The 18,452-nt window shown below is 41.7% G+C and overlaps 1 protein-coding gene across 4 annotated transcripts in view; it reads left to right on the top strand.

Annotated features, from left to right (window-relative positions):
* Positions 1-18,452, top strand: part of ELMO1 (engulfment and cell motility 1) — a 597,137-nt gene that overhangs the window by 127,771 nt on the left and 450,914 nt on the right. The gene's annotated exons all lie outside the window — the stretch shown is intronic.

Raw genomic sequence — 18,452 nt, forward strand, 5'->3', positions numbered from 1 at the left:
ATTACCCCTGGGCCAAGGTAGTGTCTGCAGGCACTGTATGTGATTCCCAGGTACCCTTCCATTTTGTAGAAGCTGCTTCTTCAGACGCTTGTTCCCACACATCCACGGTCTTTTTTCATTTCTTGCCGTTTCCTTCTAAAAGTATGCCACCTTTAATGCCCCCTGCCTTCTCCCAGCTCTCCACTGCTTTAAATCCTGGCTTTGCTAAGCACTGCAGAGAGCCTCCTTTGTACTCAAACGTTTTCTGATCACATTATAATGCAGTCTTTTCTCCAGCTTTCTAATTTCTTATACCATTTTCTTTGCCTGTAGCTTTTATTTGCAGTTAATACATTTCACACATAACGTAATTCACATTTTTCTTTTTTCGTGCTCACTTCTCTTGAAATAGATTATAAGCTCCTGGAGGTCATCCTGTGGCTTACATACATTTGTATCCTTTGGTTCATCACATTGATCTCCATTACTGTGTATCTACAATAGGTTTTAATTCTGAACAGTGAAGATAAGAATAAAACACTGGTGGTCCTCATTCTCCAAACAGAAAAATTATAACATTTCCCCTACCCCAGTATATTGGGAGGGGGTTAGTTCCCTAAAAGAAACACAGATGCATGTATTTTAGGTAAGCGCGATTGCCTGCAGTTTTTCAACTACCATATTTCTATTGCATATTTAAGATATAATTCCATATGCATAAATTTGATTTACACGAGACTTTGAAAATCTCATTGAGTAAAACCCATTTGAGTTTTTGTACTTTACATGGAGTTTTGCTCATTAGTAGTAGTAGTAATAATAGCGCCACACACTATGTGGCAGGCAGCAGAAGGCCTTGCATGTGGTATTTCATCACCTTACTACAGCCTTCAAGATTGACTTAGGCTCCCTACTTCATAATTATTCAAAGGTTCATTAACTTGCCCAAGATTACTCAGTTAGGAAGGTACTGATTTGAACCTAGCACTGTATGACACTAAAACCCAGGCAGTTTTTTGGTTTTATTCTTGTTGTTAAGGCAGAGTTTTGCTCTTACTGCCCCGGCTGGAGTCCTATGGTGCAATTCGGGCTCACTGCAACTTCCGTCTCCTGGATTCAAGCAATTCTCCTGCCTCAGCCTCCTAAGTAGCTGGGATTACAGGTGCCCGCCACCATGCCTGGCTAATTTTTGTATTTTTAGTAGAGTCACAGTTTCATCATGTTGGCCAGGCTTAGACATTGCCAGATGTCTCTTGGGCGGTGGACTGAGTCTCCTCCTGTTAACAATGGACTAGGTCAGGGCCTCCTGAGCTTGCTTCTGTATCAGAATCACTTATGAAACACGTTGAAAATACACAGAGGATCATTGTGTAGTGATCCAAGGTTCAGGGATCCTTGTTTTTGTGAAGCTCCCCTGGTGATGTTCATGCTGTTGGAACTACATTTGAAAACATTGCTGTGAAGCCCTTGAAATTTCTCTCTCTCCCTACAGAAGCTACCTTTGGCTCCCGCAGTAACTTTTAGTGAGTCATTTAAAGGTAGTGCCTCAATTTCTCCATGAGGGAAATGGTGCTAAAAATTTTTAGTCTCTCCTTACTTTACAGAGAGTACAAACATAGCTTTAAGAGCTCATTTTGCTCCAGTTAAGAAAGGTGTAAGAAAGACTGTGTGGTACTGCACCACTGCTTTCATACTGTCATAATAGGTGAAGAGATATTGGTAGAGGAATAGTCATCCTTTGTCTGATTTTTGCAACTTTTGGATTTGGCAATGTAACAGTTATTTCTTAAACTTCCTTTAAAATAAGGTGACTGGGGTACTTCCTTTTCTGGTTTTAGTGAGAGAGTCTGTATAATAACCTCATAAAATCTTAAAAATTTGCCATGTTTTCGAAGAAAAACACAGCAAACATACCTCTCCCTTTAACTGAGCTGAGTTTAATTGAGCAAGAATGAACTCTTCCTTTCTCCTTTTCCTTCTGCAGATGAAATGCAGATTTTTAGTTTGCTCTGTAGGTGGTTGCTGGTGGGGTTCTCTTCTGTCCTACTTCCTTCCACAACACTGTCACTCAGAAGTTTGGGCAACTCAGAACACACCTATTAACTATGTTTTCTTAAGACTTCGTGACTAAGACCGCTGACATTTCTAGAACCTTTTGTGAATGTTACACTTTGTGCTTATTTTCCTGTTAGGTCAGCAGGTTAATTGTGGCAGAGTATCTAAATATGTGAATTTCAGTGTTGAGAAGGAACTCTGGGTACCCAGGAACACAACAGCTTGTACTTCAGAAGTACGTTGACCAATATGCAGTGTGTCAAGAACTCCAAGGAAACGAGAGCAGCCTCCGGCAAATAAAATATGTGCTTTTCTAGTTTCTTGTTCCTAGCTTTCCATCAAATGCATTCATGGGTCAGTGGCATCACCATCATGCTTGACTCCCACCCCCACATACTCCACAGCCCCTCAAATAGCAAGTCCTGTAAAATCAGCCTCCTAAGTGGGCTTGAGTCCATCCATCCTTTTTCCGTCCTAGCTGCCACTGCTCTAGCTTATTTCCCCTAGGTGGCTTCAGTAGCATCACAGCTGGCTGCCAGGCCATGCTTCTTCCTTCCCCTTCAATCCGTTCCCCTAGGCCTAACATTCTGTACTGGCTTCCATTGCACCTAGAATAGAATCCAGACATCCTTGCTGTGGTTGGCAGGGCCCCGGGCTGCCTCCAGCTCTTGCCAGTGCACTGCCTTGCTTAGTGCCACTGTGGAGTTCCCCAACACCACCATCTGAGTTCTCATCATATGCAAACATTTTCTCCTTTCACAAACACAAATTTATTACCACTTCAAGTCTTTAAAAATGTGATTTTTCTCTTAACTAGAAATTACCCTCCTCAGTTCTCTGCATGTCTAACACCTGTTTATTCTTCCATCCCAGATGAAGTGTAAGTTCCTTAGACCTTTCTCTAAGGCCTTTTCTGACTCTTCAGACTGGATGAGGGCGCTTGCTGTGTAGAACTTGCAACATCCCACAGGGCTTCACTTGTCAGCATTGTAATCACTGTGTGATGCTCTGCATGGGCCAAGTGTGTCCCCAGCGCCAGCAGAGGGCCTGCACGTGGTAAACTCATAAAGGAGTGTTTGTTGAGTAAAGGAAATAAGTGATATTGATACTTTTTCTGTCTATTGATACAGACAATAATATGTGAACAGGAATGGCTGTGGTGAAGACATTCCTTGCCTCGTTTGCACCACGTATTCTAAATACATTATTACATTTTATAAATACTGACTTTAGGAAAATCTTTGTGTGTCTTTCCATCAAAGCCATCTGTAGTTAAAAGACAATCAGTGACTTTGAGACAAACCATCTCAAAATGATGATGGATGAATCCTTACTCTGGGAGAAGTTGGTGGTGATCTGTTTGGATTGATCAGCCTCATAATCATGAGATGCTCATAATTTCCGGCTGTCATTTCTTCCTTGACCACCTTGACTTATATAAACAACCATCCATCTGCCTGTCTGCCTTGCTCATCTGCATGGCTCTTGTATCTCAAACTCAGCATATTCAAAACAGTCCTTGTTCCTCCCACCTCAAACCCATACAGTTTTGCTTTTCTTCATGTTTTCCTTTTCTTGGTGACAGATGTGAACTACACCCAGTTTGCTCAAGCTGACACCATGTGTCTTTTAGACTCTTTTTTTCTCCCTCATCTTTGTTATCCAATCAGTCATCACAGAAAACTTGTCTGCATTTTCTGGTCTTGGTCACATCTGCTGCTGCCACCCTATCTGGACCTCTTCCTTCTGGTCAGTGTGGAGGAGTACAGAGAGCAGGAGAGAGCTTAACATCAGTGTGTGTTGAGTATCCTCAAAGACATCTCTTCAAAAGAGAGAGCATAATATTTACACAAACAGGAGATTATGAGGACAAAGCAAATGGGTATAAATTGTGAACAGGTGTACATGAGAAAGAGCCAACTAGATACCTTATAAGTGAAAAATGCAGTAGTCGCTGGTGGCACGGTGGCTCATGCCTATAATCCCAGCACTTTGGGAGGCTGAGGCGGGCAGATCACGAGGTCAGGAGATTGAGACCATCCTGGCTAACACGGTGAAACCAATCTCTACTAAAAATAAAAAAAAAAAAAAAAAAAAACCCCAGAAAAATGCAGTAGTCTTTCCCTTATCTGTGGGTTTGCTTTCCCCAACCAACTACAGTCTGAAATGTTAAATGGAAAATTCCAGAAGTAAACAACTCATAAGTTTTAAATTGTGCACTGTTCACAGTACTGTGATAAAATTTTGCACTATCCTGCTTTGTCCCTCCGGGACTTGGCAGCACCCCTTTGTCCAGCGTATGCATGCTGTAGACACTTCCCATTTGTTAGTCACTTAGTAGCCATTTCAATTATCAGATCAACTGTCATGGTATGGCAGCACTTGTGTCCAGGTGGCCCTTATTTTACTTAATAATGGCTTCAAAATGTAAGACTAGTGATGCTGGCGTTTCAGATATACCCAAGAGAAGCTTCCTTTAAGTGAAAAGGTGAAAGGTCTAGATTTACTAGGGAAAGGAAAAAAAAAATCAGTTGCTAAGACATATGGTAAGAATAAATCTTCTATCTGTGAAATTGTGAGAAAGAAAAATAATTCATGCTAGTTTTGCTCTCAAACCTCAAACTGCAAAAGTTATGGCCACAGTGTATGATGAATGCTTAGTTAAGATCAAGAGGCATAAAATTTGGGGGTGGAAGATATGAAGAGAAACATGTTCTGATTGATGGCAGTCAGGTTCAGTACTATCTGAGGTTTCAGGCATACACTGGAAGTCTTGGAACATATGCCCCTCAAATAAAAGAGGGACTACTGTATATGTTAATAAAATGTAAAAAGAAAAAAAAAAACCAACAGCAGAAAGATAAAACAATAAAACACAGAGTAATTCTAGAGTGGATTCGGCTAAAGAGAGAGTTGATAAATTGAAGGTTGAAAATGAGGAATTCATTCAGAACATGGCTCAAAAGAGAAAGGAATGAAAAATATTAATACGAATGCTAAGCTGTATTGAAAAGGATAAATTAAGAAGCTATAATCTATGTCTAATTGGCAGTTCCACTAATAAGGAAATGAATGTTGGAGACAAAATATTTGAAGAGCTTCTGGCTAATATCATGCTTCTCTGGAATTAAAGGGAAATCTGACAGTGAGAAAGAACAGGGGCTCTGCATTTGGCCACTTGGGTCTGTGAGGCTCTCCCATCAGAAGCCATGTGGACTTAATACCCTGTCCAAGGGAGTAGAAAATGGAAGTTGTATAAGCAGGGGAGTGACATAGTTAGTTGTACTTTTAGAAGGTGCCAATTGGAGAATTGGTTTTTGGGGGCAAAATGGAAAATGAGAGGCTAGTTAGATTGCTCTTGCAGTAGCCCAATCAAGAAGCAACTATGCCATGAACTGGAATGGAGATAGGGAGATAGAAAGAAGTTAAGTATGTGTCCCGTTGTGACATATGGAAAGACTAATTTGACAGAAAATTGATGATTGATTATGGGTGTGGGGTAAGGCAAAGTAAAGTGCTAAGGGCAGTTCTGAGATTTCTGGTATGAACAACTGGAAGGATCTTGGTGACATCTGCCAAGATAGAAAACATCTGTAGAGGACTGTGTAGGTGGACTAACGTTCCTCATGGACAACTTACAAAGGGGTACAGGAAATTGTTCAGGTGTCAGCATATCTCCTTTCATATTTCCTTTGGGTTTGATACATCGGCCAGTTTTCTTGTTTAACTTCTCTCAACCCCAGTGCAATCCCTTATCATTTGAGAATGCACACCTGATTATGCTACTTCGCTGTCTAAAAACCCATATGGGTCCAAACCTTTAAGAGTTGTCATATTTCGGAATCAGTAAAAGAATTGTAAATATTCTCACCACAAAGAAAAGATAAATATTTGAGATGATGGGTATGCTAATTACTCTGATTTGATCATTCCACAATGTACACATATATCACAATATCACTTTATATCCCATAAATATGCAGTTATTATTTGTCAATTATTACTAAAAACTAAAAGAGTTGTCTATGGGAATTAGGCATTTTTTTCCTCTATCTTGCCTTTTGAGCCACTGTCTCATCTTTCATTTGTGCGACATTGTCAGCTCCTCCGTATGCGAAGAGGTTATCCATTTCGCTCTGCCATTGCATTTGCCCAAATGCAAATTCAACCCAGAATGCCTTAGGCAGTCCAAATAGCACTGACTTGTACTTACTTCCCTGTACCCACAGGCAGAATAAAGAGGACAGCTTTGAGAGTCACCCCGGATTGCATTGGCAGGAAAGAAAACAAACAACAATATGAAGGAGAGAGGGAAGATGTAGTGTTGATTCTGAGTTTCTATTCTGACAAACTAGAAGAAGATGAATAAAAGTTGAAAACTGGGAAAGACAGTTTTGGGGTAAGATTTGAGTTTGAGGTTATGAAAGGATGTGCATTCAAGTTGAAATGGTCTGAGACAGAAAGGACTACAAAGAAGTAGGGGTTGGAGATGGTGATTTGGGCATCCAGAGTGAGCTCGAGCAGAGAGGCTCTTCTGGTTGGTATCAAATGTTCCAGCATTAGTTTAGGATTTTATAATTTATGCGTGAGGAAGGATCATCTACTATTCATATGGTGATGCTAAAACATTGCACTTCAAATAACATTTGTCCTGAACTTCCTATGTGTCAGGAACCCAGGCACCCAGCTCCAGCACCCACTCCACAGGTGTTAGCTCTGAGCACTTGGGCTTGTTGTTCATGGTTTTGATGACTTGGTAGATGATTTGGGATGGAGTTAAATGGTAAGGATTCTGGAATTGTACAGGTCTGGGTTCAAATTCTGACTCTGTCCCATGTGTTATGAGGCTTTCAGCAAGTTACATAGCATCTCTTTTTTTTTTTTTTTTTGGAGGCAGAGCCTTCCTCTGTTGTCCAGAGCTAGAGTGCAGTGGCATAATCCTGGCTCACTGCAGCCTTGACCTTCTGGGTTCAAGTGATCCTCCCACTTCAGCCTGCCAAGTAGCTGGGACAGTGGGCATGCACCACTATGCTTGGCTAATTTTTGTACTTTTTGTAGAGATGGGGTTTCGCCATGTGGCCCAGGCTGGCCTCGAACTCTTGAGCTCAAGTGATCTGTGCACCTAGGCCTCCTAAAGTGTTGGGATTACAGACATGAACCACTGGCCAAATTACTTAACATTTTAAGATCCCTCATATGGTTTGCTCATTAGTGAAATACACTTAGTAATATTATCTGGTAGGGAGTGTATAGTAGTCACTCAAAAAACAGTAGCTGTTGCTACACTGTATCATAATTAGAAGGGCTGGCCAAGTGATCATAGTAAAAGAAGATAGTAAAGTCTGGGTTGATGTTATATTGAAGGTAGGGGTGGCGAAAGAGTGTGAAATTGTCATAATTGTTTGCATAGTTTAGACCCTTCCTGAAAAGCCTGTGTTACTATTCTTCAGTGCTGTAGGTTCTGCCTCAGATTGCCACCATTAACTTAATGGAACGTTTTTTGAGACTCAGAAGCCACATCCCTCCACTACCTGCTGGCGGATGTCTCATGTCCATTGCCACTCAAGAAAGGAGGATGAATTGCCATTAGTGCATCCACTCACAAACACACAGACCAACTAGTAGCATAGAGAGACAAAAAATACAAGGAAAAAAAAAAAACTAAATGAGAAACATGAACTAATTTCATACTTTTTTGGTCACTTGTTCCTTTCAGTGTTCTTTTGACCGCTGTCTTACTTTCAATCTCAGGTTCTTTGCCATTGATAAACCTTCATAATCCTGTGTGGAGATGGAGCCTGAACCCTACTTTGCCTTCAGGGCTTATTGGCTTTCTCATATCTACTCTCCTAGCCTGATAACATCCTATCCATTAGCGCTGACAGTCATTTCTGTTTATCCTACTGAATCTCTGTGAATTTTTATTTTTAAGCTATGCACATAAATACAGTTAACTTTCCAAAGGTGAACTTGACACACATAAATTATTTCACATGGGTGAAGGTAAGCAGACCATAAGGCCTGATTTGATTCTCCATGTGAATCATTCATTTCCACATGAAAGGGAACACTTGATTGCAAAGGCATGGTGGAGTGGAGTGGCCTTTTATGGGTCTAGAGTCATCTAGAAGTACTTGGAAAAGACTGATATTAAGGAAATTTGAAGACAATATAGGAATTAGGACAGTGGTTGTTGTTGCTGTCAGAGATAAGGAAATTTGGGAAAAACATTGTTCTTGATATCTATGGCAACATTGATATGTAACAATATTCACTAAATCAGGAACTAGGAGGAGAATCACAAAAGATTATGATTGATCTAAGTAGTCCTTTATGTTTGTATTGTTCATCTCTATAGTTCTGTCATTTTCTAAAGTTGCAGTTTCCCTTCTAATTGAAGGGAAATACAGTGTCTGCTGAGCAGAAGCATGTTAGAATATCTAAAGGAGAATGTAGGTCTGCTTGTCTTTAACCCATTAATACATTCGACATAATTGTTTCTGTCTTCATTTATCTTCATAGTTTAGTGATTTTTATGACACAAAGACTGTACTTTATCTTGGTAAAATCTAATACCTAATTTGTTTCATGAAGCTTGAAACAAGTCACTTTTGGTAAACCATTTAACCATTTTTTTGAAATGAATCATCATTTGTCAAGAAAAAGTTGGCAGAGCCTATCATCTTTCAATTTTTTTGTTTTTGTTTTTGTTTTGAGATGGAGTCTTGCTCCAGGCTGGAGTGCAGTGGCGTGATCTCGGCTCACTGCAGCCTCTGCCTCCCAAGTTCCAGTGATTTTCCTGCCTCAGCTCTCTGGGTAGCTGGGATTGCAGGCACATACCACCACGCCCAGCTAATTTTTGTATTTTTGGTAAAGATGTAGTTTCGCCATGTTGGCCAGGCTGGTCTCGAACTCCTCACCTCAGGTAATCCACCTCCCTCAGCCTTCCAAAGTGCTAGGATTATAGGCGTGAGCCACTGTGCCCGGCCCATCTTTCAGTTTTTAAAATTAATGTGATCCATGGTTTTATGACTGTGAAGAGGTTGCTGTAAGCCCCCTGTGTCATTTTTGATAATTGCTTGAATCTTGTGTCTGTTATTCACACTGCAACTGTTGTCAGAATACTTGCTTTCCAAGAGCCAGATGAATTTGCCTCAGGAAAGTGTGGCTTTGTCATTATTTTTCAGATTCATCAGGCTGTTATTAGGAAGATAGGGTATGGACACAGCCTTTTCAGAACACATCCGATTCCTCCATGAAAAAGTAGATGGCTCAGAAGCATGGAGAGTGGTCATAGGATCATTGGAAGAAGAGTAAAACTGTTGTAAAGTGATTGGTGTCATTGACACAATGTCACAAGGTGCCTCTGGGAGCTGGATGGCTTATTGTACATTAAAGTTCCTTCAAGTCACATTGTACGCTTCATAGTCAACATGCTATCCTCTCTCAGTGGCGTCCTGACATTTGGAAGCTGGATTTCTTTTTTTCCTGGGCCAACATTACTAATAACTGCTGAGCAGAATGTGTTCAATGAATTTCTACCTATAAAAGCAAAGTAAAATCCCAGGTGCTGTGCTATACCACCTCAAACTGTTAGAATAAAGCATCTGTCAGGTTTTTTTTTTCTTTTTTTTTGTGCACTGGAGAAATGCTTTTTAATAGTCTAGGACCAAAAACTTTAAGTCTTTGTGGAAAAGCATTTTGCAGTTAGAGGGCCATGAGGCTATCGCTGAATGGAAGGGTGGAGGAGCGGTGGGGACTGGGGACCGCTTCTGTCTTCCGCTTGCTGTGATCCATCTTTAGCTGCTCCCCTGAGCCTCCATGGCACAAAAAAAAGAGAAAGAAGCTAAAAGTCTGGAAACAGAAGATGGATTTTTAATCAATGTTCATTAACTGCATGCCTTTCCAGGCCCAGCAGCCACGCACCTGGAAGGGGACAGTGTCCCGGAGGCAGTCTCTGCCACCAGAGTAAGTGCCATGCAGGTGGCAAAACACAAGAAGATGAATTTAAGAATAACCAGCAGGATGCGGCAAGTGCCAAAGGCAGCATCGGGCTGGAGTCACTTTAAGGAAGAAGGAGGAATTGGATTTTCATTTGTTTTTTCACTCAATTTCTTTAACCAGCATTTTTTAAAAGTATGTGTGAAGCATCCAAACAAGGGATATAAGTAAATAAAAGAAGCTATCTATAGATAACATTATGTAATGCCCTACTATGTACCAGGTGCTGTTTCAAGGATTTACACCATTATCTCAATTTATCTTCATAACAGGAAGAGAAAACAGAAGTGTTGAGAGAAGTAACAAGCCCAAGTTGCAAAGCCAGGGACTGCAGAAGCCGGGATTCAATTTCAATCCCAGGAAGTCCTCTAAAGTCTTTGATGGCCAGGTGTGGTGCTCACGCCCGTAATCCCAGCACTTTGGAAGGCCAAGGTTGCAGAATTGCTTGAGGCTAGGAGTTCAAGAACAGCCTGGGTAATATAGCGAGACCCTGTCTCTACAAAAAGTAAACCAGCCAGGTGTGGTGGTGCACACCTCTAGTCCCAGCTACCCAGGAGGCTAAGACAAGAGAATCCCTTAAGCCCAGGAGGTTGAGGCTGCAGTGAGCCAAGATCATACCACTGCACTCCAGCCTTGGTGACAGAGTGAGACCGTGTCTCAAATAAATAAATAATAAAGTCATCCAAGAGCTCATAGTTGGGGGGAAGAGAGAGAAAAACACGTAGTCAATAAAAATTAATCATTCTAAAAGCTTTTCTGGTGTCTATTCACTTGATACTACCTCATGAACATTTTCCCCATATCATTAGAAACGTTTGAAATGAATAAACTTGATGGAAGCAGCCTTTTTTTTTTTCCTGGGTGATGCCCATTTTGAGGCAGGCAGAGGCCTGAGAAGTGGATGTCAGAGCTGAGAACGGCAGCCCACACTCCATAGTGGCTAAAACAGGTGTGTGGGCACATTGGCTGGAGGTGCTGCCAGCCTCAGCAGGCCGGTGTCAAGGCAGAAATGTGGGCAGTAACAGACTTCTGAGCTCTCCAAGGTGAGCTTTTGGGCTTAGTAAGGTCCCTAAGCCAGGTGCCTTGGCCAACAGACAGGAACAGGTGGCTGCACAGCCAGGGCCTGCCAGTGCTCATCAGAGGCGGGGCAGGGAGGGACTCTGATGAGGGCTGACAGCTGGGGGGGTCTCCCGGGAAAGTGCCTCCAGGAAGGCTGGACTGGCCACCTCCTAAATAAACAGCCAGGGACTCCCCAGGTAGCTGGGTCTCCAGTGCCTTAAAGGAACATGTACTCTGAGTGAGAGAGTGATCATATTTTTTTAAGAGATCAAAAAGAGGCAAAAGGAGAATTGTTTAGTAAGAAAGAAAGAAGTGTTAAATTTAAAAGGGTGGCAGGGCATCCTTGTGATCCATGGATCCGCATAACGGGTTATGCAGGACTAAACCTAGAAGATGGCTCAGAGGGGAGACATGGATTTAGGAATTAGTGGTACTAGCATTATGTTACAGGCAAAGGAAAACGAATGTAGAAAGGAAAGCAAAAGCCCAATACCCACTTTAAGGAATAGAGAGAGATATAGATTGAAAATCAGCTGGTAGAGGATTTGGCCATTTTCAATAATCTAGCTTTTTTTTTTTTTCCCTCCGCCTCCTGGGTCCAAGCAATTCTACCTCAGCCTCCCTAGTAGCTGGGATTACAGGTGCCTGCCACACCCAGCTAATTTTTGTAATTTAGTAGAGACAGTTTCACCGTGTTGCTCAGCCTGGTCTCAAAAGTCTTGATCTCAAGTGATCCACCCGGCTCCGCCTCCCAAAGTGCTAGGATTACAGGCATGAGCCATCGCGTCCAGCCTTAAATCTAACTTATTTTACAAAAATTGGCAATAAATCTTCTTGTGTAGGAAATTTGCTTTGTGGACTTACTCTCTTTAGTAAAATAAGTGAACAAAAGAACTCTTTTAGAGAAAGAATTAAGATAAAAAGAGAGGAATACACCCTTAATAAGAAAAACTACTCCTTGAGTGTAGCTATTGACACATGGTACTTTACCAGTCAAATTCATATGGAAATGCATACTTCATCTAACAAATAACAATATTTTTGCAAACTTTAAAATTTCGCCAGAATATACTATAAAGTGAAGAAAGACTTTCATATGCTGCAAGATGACCTCACTGTTGGGAAGGGGAATGGGGAAAAGAATGTGGGGTCAGGGCCTCTGTGCTTATGCGCCTTAATCCCCGCACATAGAAATGTGGTAACTGCCTAATATTCCAGGTTATTCTGAAAAAATTCCTGCTCTTGTTTTTCAGCTCTCTGTTGAGTCTGAGAAGGCAGTTTTGATCATCCAAACAAAAAGCTTAAGAAATTTAGTGATGATTTATATAAATTAGGGAAACATACTGAAGCAGTTAAAATAATTTGGCCTCAATATTCTAAAACCAATTTTTTTTTCGAGACAGGATCTGGCCCTGTCACCCAGGCTGGAGTGCAGTGGTACTATCTTGGCACAGTGGTACTATCTCGGCTCACTGCAACCTCTGCCTCCTGGGCTCAAGCAGTCCTCCCACCTCAGCCTCCCAAGTAGCTGTTACTATAGGCACATGCCACCATGCCTGGCTAATTTTTGTATTTTTGTAGTTTTGTACTTTTTTTTTTTTGGACAGAGTGTGTTACTCTTATCACCCAGGCTGGAGTGCATTGGCGCTGTCTTAGCTCACTGCAACCTCTGCCTCCCAGATTCAAGCGATTCTCCTGCCTCAGCTTCCTGAATGGATGGGATTACAGGCTCCTGCCACCATGTCCGGCTAATTTTTGTATTTTTAGTAGAGATGGGGTTTCACCATATTGGCCAGGCTGGTCTCGAACTCCTGACCTCAGGTGATTCATCTGCCTCAGCCTCCAAAGTGTTGGTATTACAGGCATGAGCCCCTGCATCCAGCCTTTAGTTTTTATATTTTTTGTAGAGATGAGGTTTTGCCATGTTGCCTAGGCTGGTCTCAAACTTCTGAGCTCAAGCTATCCACCTGCCTTGGCCTCCCAAAGTGCTGGGATAACAGGCATGAGCCACCATGCCCAGCCCAAATATTTTCCAGTAGGGTACAGAAGTTAATTTTTAGGGCCAGGTGTCATGGCTCACGCCTGTAATCCCAGCACTTTGGAAGGCCAAGGCTGGCGGATCGCGAGGTCAGACATAGTAAAACCCTGTCTCTACTAAAAATACAAAAATTAGCCAGACATGGTTGTATGCGCCTGTAGTCCCAGCTACTGGGGAGGCTGAGGCAGGAGAATCGCTTGAACTTGGGAGGTGAGGAGGTTACAGCGAGCCGAGATCATGCCACTACACACCAACCCGGGTGAGAATGTGAGACTCTATCTACAAAAAAAAAAAAGGAGTTACTTTTTAGTTCCTTTAGGGTATATGGAGTTATAGGGAGAAGAATCAAGCAGTTTCATCATTTTGAACTGAATTAATTTTTCTCCTGGGGCTTTTCTTTCAATGAAATGAAAAGCAGATTATTCAGTGGGTCTACAGAAAGCTATTAATGTATTTTTCATATCACTCTACTCCCAGGTCTTGGAGAATTGGACAGATAGACAGACATACCTTACGTAACTTTTTGGGCAAAAGTTAACTAAAAAGTCCATAAGGCAGGGCTGGCATTTGGCTTGGAATTTACTGGTCAGGCCATGAGTTCACATCAAACAGGGCTTTCTATAGGAAATGAGAAAAGCGGTGATACCAGGCTAGTGTTTTCAAGATAGTTGGGGTGTCTTGGTCAGTCTTGTCTGCTTATGAGAGTATAAGGCTCACCTCTTCGGTCATGCTTATGGAGGGTGACACTTGTTTGATTGGTATCTGATTTATCTGTTGAATTACATTCTTTGTCAGCAGGTGCTCAGTGCTCTTCCAAGCCATGAATTGCCTAATTCCTACATGAATGACTCTGCACAGGGAATAGTGACAGCTTTCAGTGTCTAACAGCTTATGGCCAGCAGCTGCTCAGTCACCCAGCAGTGGTAGGAAATGGGAAATATGCTGGTTAATCCAGGCTATCATTAAAAATAGTTGGCTTTTTGTTGTTGTTTTTTAAGGGAAAGTTCGTGAATGTATAGATTTTTTTTTCATTTAGCAGAGGTGTATTGAGTCTCCTATTAGATCCTGTTAATACCTACATACTGTGGTAACTAGTACTGAGGGGTGGGGAAGGCTACAGAGATGAATTAAGATGCCTTGTTCTCAAGGGATGGGGAGATAAGATAGATATACAGTCCTCAGAAGTGAATCATTTAATCTGCTAAGTCCACAGAGGGAGTAATTACATCTATTTAGGGAGATAAGGGGGCATCTGGTTAGAGGGGGTGGCTTTGACATAGACGTTAAATGGTAGGTAAGAGTTCCTTGTTAGAGTTGGAACAGAAAGAAGGAAAGGGCCATTTCAACAAAGCAAATGGCATGAGCGAAAGTGTGGAGATGGGATTTTTTTTTGTTTGTTTGTTTTTGGTGATTCACCATCAAGATCCAGAAGCATGGGGAACGTGTACAGAATAGTAGACTTACGGCCACCAGATTGTGGATGGCTTTGGGTGACAAGCTAAGGGACTGACTTTCTTTTTTTTTGAGACAGAGTCTTGCTCTGTCGCCAGGCTGGAGTGCAGTGGCATAATCTCGGCTCACTGCAACCTCCACCTCCTGGATTCAAGTAATTCTCCTGCCTCAGGCTCCTGAGTAGCTGGTACTACAGGCATGCGCCACCACCTCCAGCTAATTTTTTTTTTTTTTGTATTTTGGTAGAGACAGTTTCAGCATTTTTGGCCAGAATGGTGTCAACCTCCTGCCCTCATGATCTGCCCACCTCCGCCTCCCAAAGTGCTGGGATTACAGGCGTGAGCCACCGCTTCTAGCTGGGACTGACACTTTTATTGGAGCAAACGAGTGATATAAGCAAAGTTTGTAGGGCAAGTCTAATTTTGTGTATTTATAGTTGACATGGGGATTGGAGAAAAAGAAATTGGAGATGTGGAGACTTATCTGCAGGGACCTGGTGATGGGATCTTTAGAACAAAGGTGGTAGGAAAGGTCTGGAAAGATTAAAGGGAGAGAGGTTGTGGAAGTAATGATGAGACTTAGTGTCTTACAAATGTGTATGTCACAGAATGTATTAAGGAAGAAAGAGAAGACAAGGACAAGTTGGCTAGAAATGTGCCTCAAAGAACTGCTGAAAGTAGGCAAGTTGAGTGTAGGAACTGATGGAAGATACGATTTGGGGTTGATTTTCTAGGAAAGCAGTTGATTGGAAATTCATGGCAAATAGTTATTAATGATGGGCTGGTACTCAGGAAAGGTGCTGGGTCAGAAGCAGCAGAATTAAGGGTGATGAGATTGGGGCGTACACTCAAAGATCTGTTTGATGGCAGGAGTTGGAATGAGGAGAGTCAGGAGTTCAGAAGAAGAGTTAGGCCGTGAGAAGCAATGCTGTGGACATCACAGAGGAAACATGTACATAACCTGTTAGCACCTTATATCTGAAGAGTGAAGACATAAAGGTTAACGAGACTCCTGGGCAGTAGTGGTGCCATAATGAGGGCAGAGAAGTCATGGCAGCATCGGGTGTGGGATCTGAGGGGCATGTGCTACCATTGGGTAGATTGAGGGGTAGGGAATGTGAAAGTGGTGATTTTTGTTTCCACTTTTAATAAGATCCCTGCAGGACAGTTAAAATGTTCCGTCTAAGAGACTGTCAAAGATTTGCAAGAAAATGTTCGGGGCTACAACTGTAGACTTAGGACAGTTGAATAGAATGAGATCCATGAGGAACTGACTGACTAAATAAAAGCGGAAAAGATGAGAAAAAAAATCTGGAGTTAGAGAGCCACAGGTAAAAGAGCAACTATGAAGGATTTCTTGGACTTCATTGAAGGATTAGTTGTATGTGTAGGAGAATGAAGAAAATATGGTGCTATATCATAGCTCTGGAAAGGGGGTTTCAAAAAGAAGAAAGTAGTAACAGTGTCAAATAAGGCAGACAGGAAAAGGAAGGCAAGAACGGTGAAAAGGTTATTGGAATTAATTTTTGGGTGGTGAGGGCTAACGTTTGATTGAGGTAGATGGAAGAATGGAGGGGCCCACCATTATGTAACACTCATTTTAATTGGCTAGGCTACCCTATGGGTGTTCACTCAACTATAATTCCTTTTCCTCTGTGGTTTACAGTTTTTCTTTCATCTTTCTCTATTAAGTCTCTAAGCTTTGTGCATCTGTGGTCTTTATTCCTTTCATATATCCAACTTCATTATGTTCTAGGTATAATAGTACCCTAGAGACCTCTGTCTTTTAAAACTCGATTCTCTATGAATCAGACCTGAATTGAAATCCAAGTAATTCCTCTAAGAGACTTCAGTCTCTAAGTCTAAATCCGGGAACAGTTGCTTTTGATGCCTTCCGCTACCTCAACAATACCTTCTTGACCTGACTTTTTGTTTCAGTGTTATGTAAGACTAAAACCTGGCTCTGTTATTTGTGTTTCAGTTTTGAGGGTGCCTGAAGTGAGATTTGGGGAGATTCTCTGATAAGTCATCACAAATCGATAGCGTAGAGGGATCTCTGGCAGCTGGAAGGGCAAAATTCTTGTCTAATGGAAAAAAGTTTTGTTTCTGAAGTTCCTTAGTCATTTGGTTGAGAGAACACATTTGTTCATCAGCTCACAGCAAGAGCCATCAACAGTGGACAGCTTCTTGCAAAGGCCTAGGACTTGCGTAACATGTAACTACAGTAGAACCCAATTGCCATTGTCATCTTATTCTAGAGGACAGATGTAGGATATAAGGAATACCCCCACCGTCTTTCTACTCCTCAGTAATTCTAGGTTTCCCTTTCTCTCCAACTGTGTTTATTCATTTTTTAACTTTTGTGGATACATAGTAGGTATATGTATTTGTGGGGTACATGAAATGTTTTGACACAGGCATGCAATATATAATAATTATATTGTGGAAAATGGGGTATCTATCCCATCAAGCATTTATCCTTTGTGTTACAAACAATCCAGTTATACTCTTTTATTTTAAAATGTACAATTAAATTATTGGCTATAGTCACCCTGTTGTTGTGCTATCAAATACTAGGTCTTGTCATTCTTTATTTTTTTTGGAACTCATTAACCATCCCCACCTCTCCCACAAACCCTACCACTACCCTCCCCAGCTTCTGGTAACCATTCTTCTACTCTCTCTCTCCATGAGTTCAATTGTTTTGATTTTTAGATCCCACAAATAAATGGAAACATGTGATGTTTGTCTTTCTGTGCCTGGCTTATTTCACTTAATATAATGGCTTCCAGTTCCATCCATGTTATTGCAAATGACAGGATCGCATTCTTTTTATGGCTGAATACTTCACTGTGTAAATGTACCACATTTTCTTTATCCATTCATCTGTTGATAGACTCTTAGATTGCTTTCAAATCTTGGCTATTGTGAGTAGTGCTGCAACGAACACCTCCAACTGTGTTTATAGTTGTAGGCAAAGACACATTCTTTTGCACACATGGTAGTGAATGTGCTCATAGAGGATGGAGCTCCAGTGGGAGAGAGTTCATTGGAGGGACACTGCACACTGAACTGGGCCTTTAGCAGGGGTTAGGGAGGCCCTTGGAGAGGACTATGCAAATGGTGTTCAGAATTCACCAATAGGGCAGGCATAGTATCACGTCCAAGGGTGAGGATGCAAGGAGGAAATGGAGCCCTTTCAGGAGTCCTAATCCTTTTTTGAAGTCTTTTGCCCTTTGTATTAATTTAAAAATATAATTAATATAATTTAATTTTTGTAATAGCTTGAGGGGTTGGTAGAATCTATTTCCATTTTACAGATAAACTAACTGGGGTTCAGCAAATGAAGAAAATTGCAGGTTACTTAAACAGCAAACAGGGTGATAGAGCCTGGATTTGAACTGATCTCTTGGATTCAGAATCTCTTTGCAGATACCACATTTCCCTTCATATAGACAGGAGTAAAACTTGCTTATATGTAGACAGATTTTTTATGGTTGTATCTGAAAACCCAGACCATGTATTGTACTTCTCTGATTTCTCATCTTCTCTTCCTCTCTTCCCCATTCATTTCTTGTCTGTGATTGTTCTTTGGGTTGACATGATACTCGCCATCCTAGAGACAGGGTCTTGTTTGCATCCAAAACAGGAAGAGTTTCCACATCTCTAGGAGAGCTGGTGTGTCTCTCTGCTGCATTCCTTCTATCTTGGAGGCAGGCAGAGCACAAGTGTGGCTGCTAGGCGCAAGAGCACAGCTGTAGTCACCCGCCAGTTGACACCAGGGCACATGGTGTCATGGTCGCATTACTGGAGTGTATCTGGCTCAAGCTGCTGCATGATTGGCATTTATTGGGGCCATCGTCAGGGGA

The sequence above is a fragment of the Mandrillus leucophaeus genome, unplaced genomic scaffold, assembly GCF_000951045.1.
Source record: "Mandrillus leucophaeus isolate KB7577 unplaced genomic scaffold, Mleu.le_1.0 Scaffold100, whole genome shotgun sequence".
NCBI classification, from domain to species: domain Eukaryota; kingdom Metazoa; phylum Chordata; class Mammalia; order Primates; family Cercopithecidae; genus Mandrillus; species Mandrillus leucophaeus.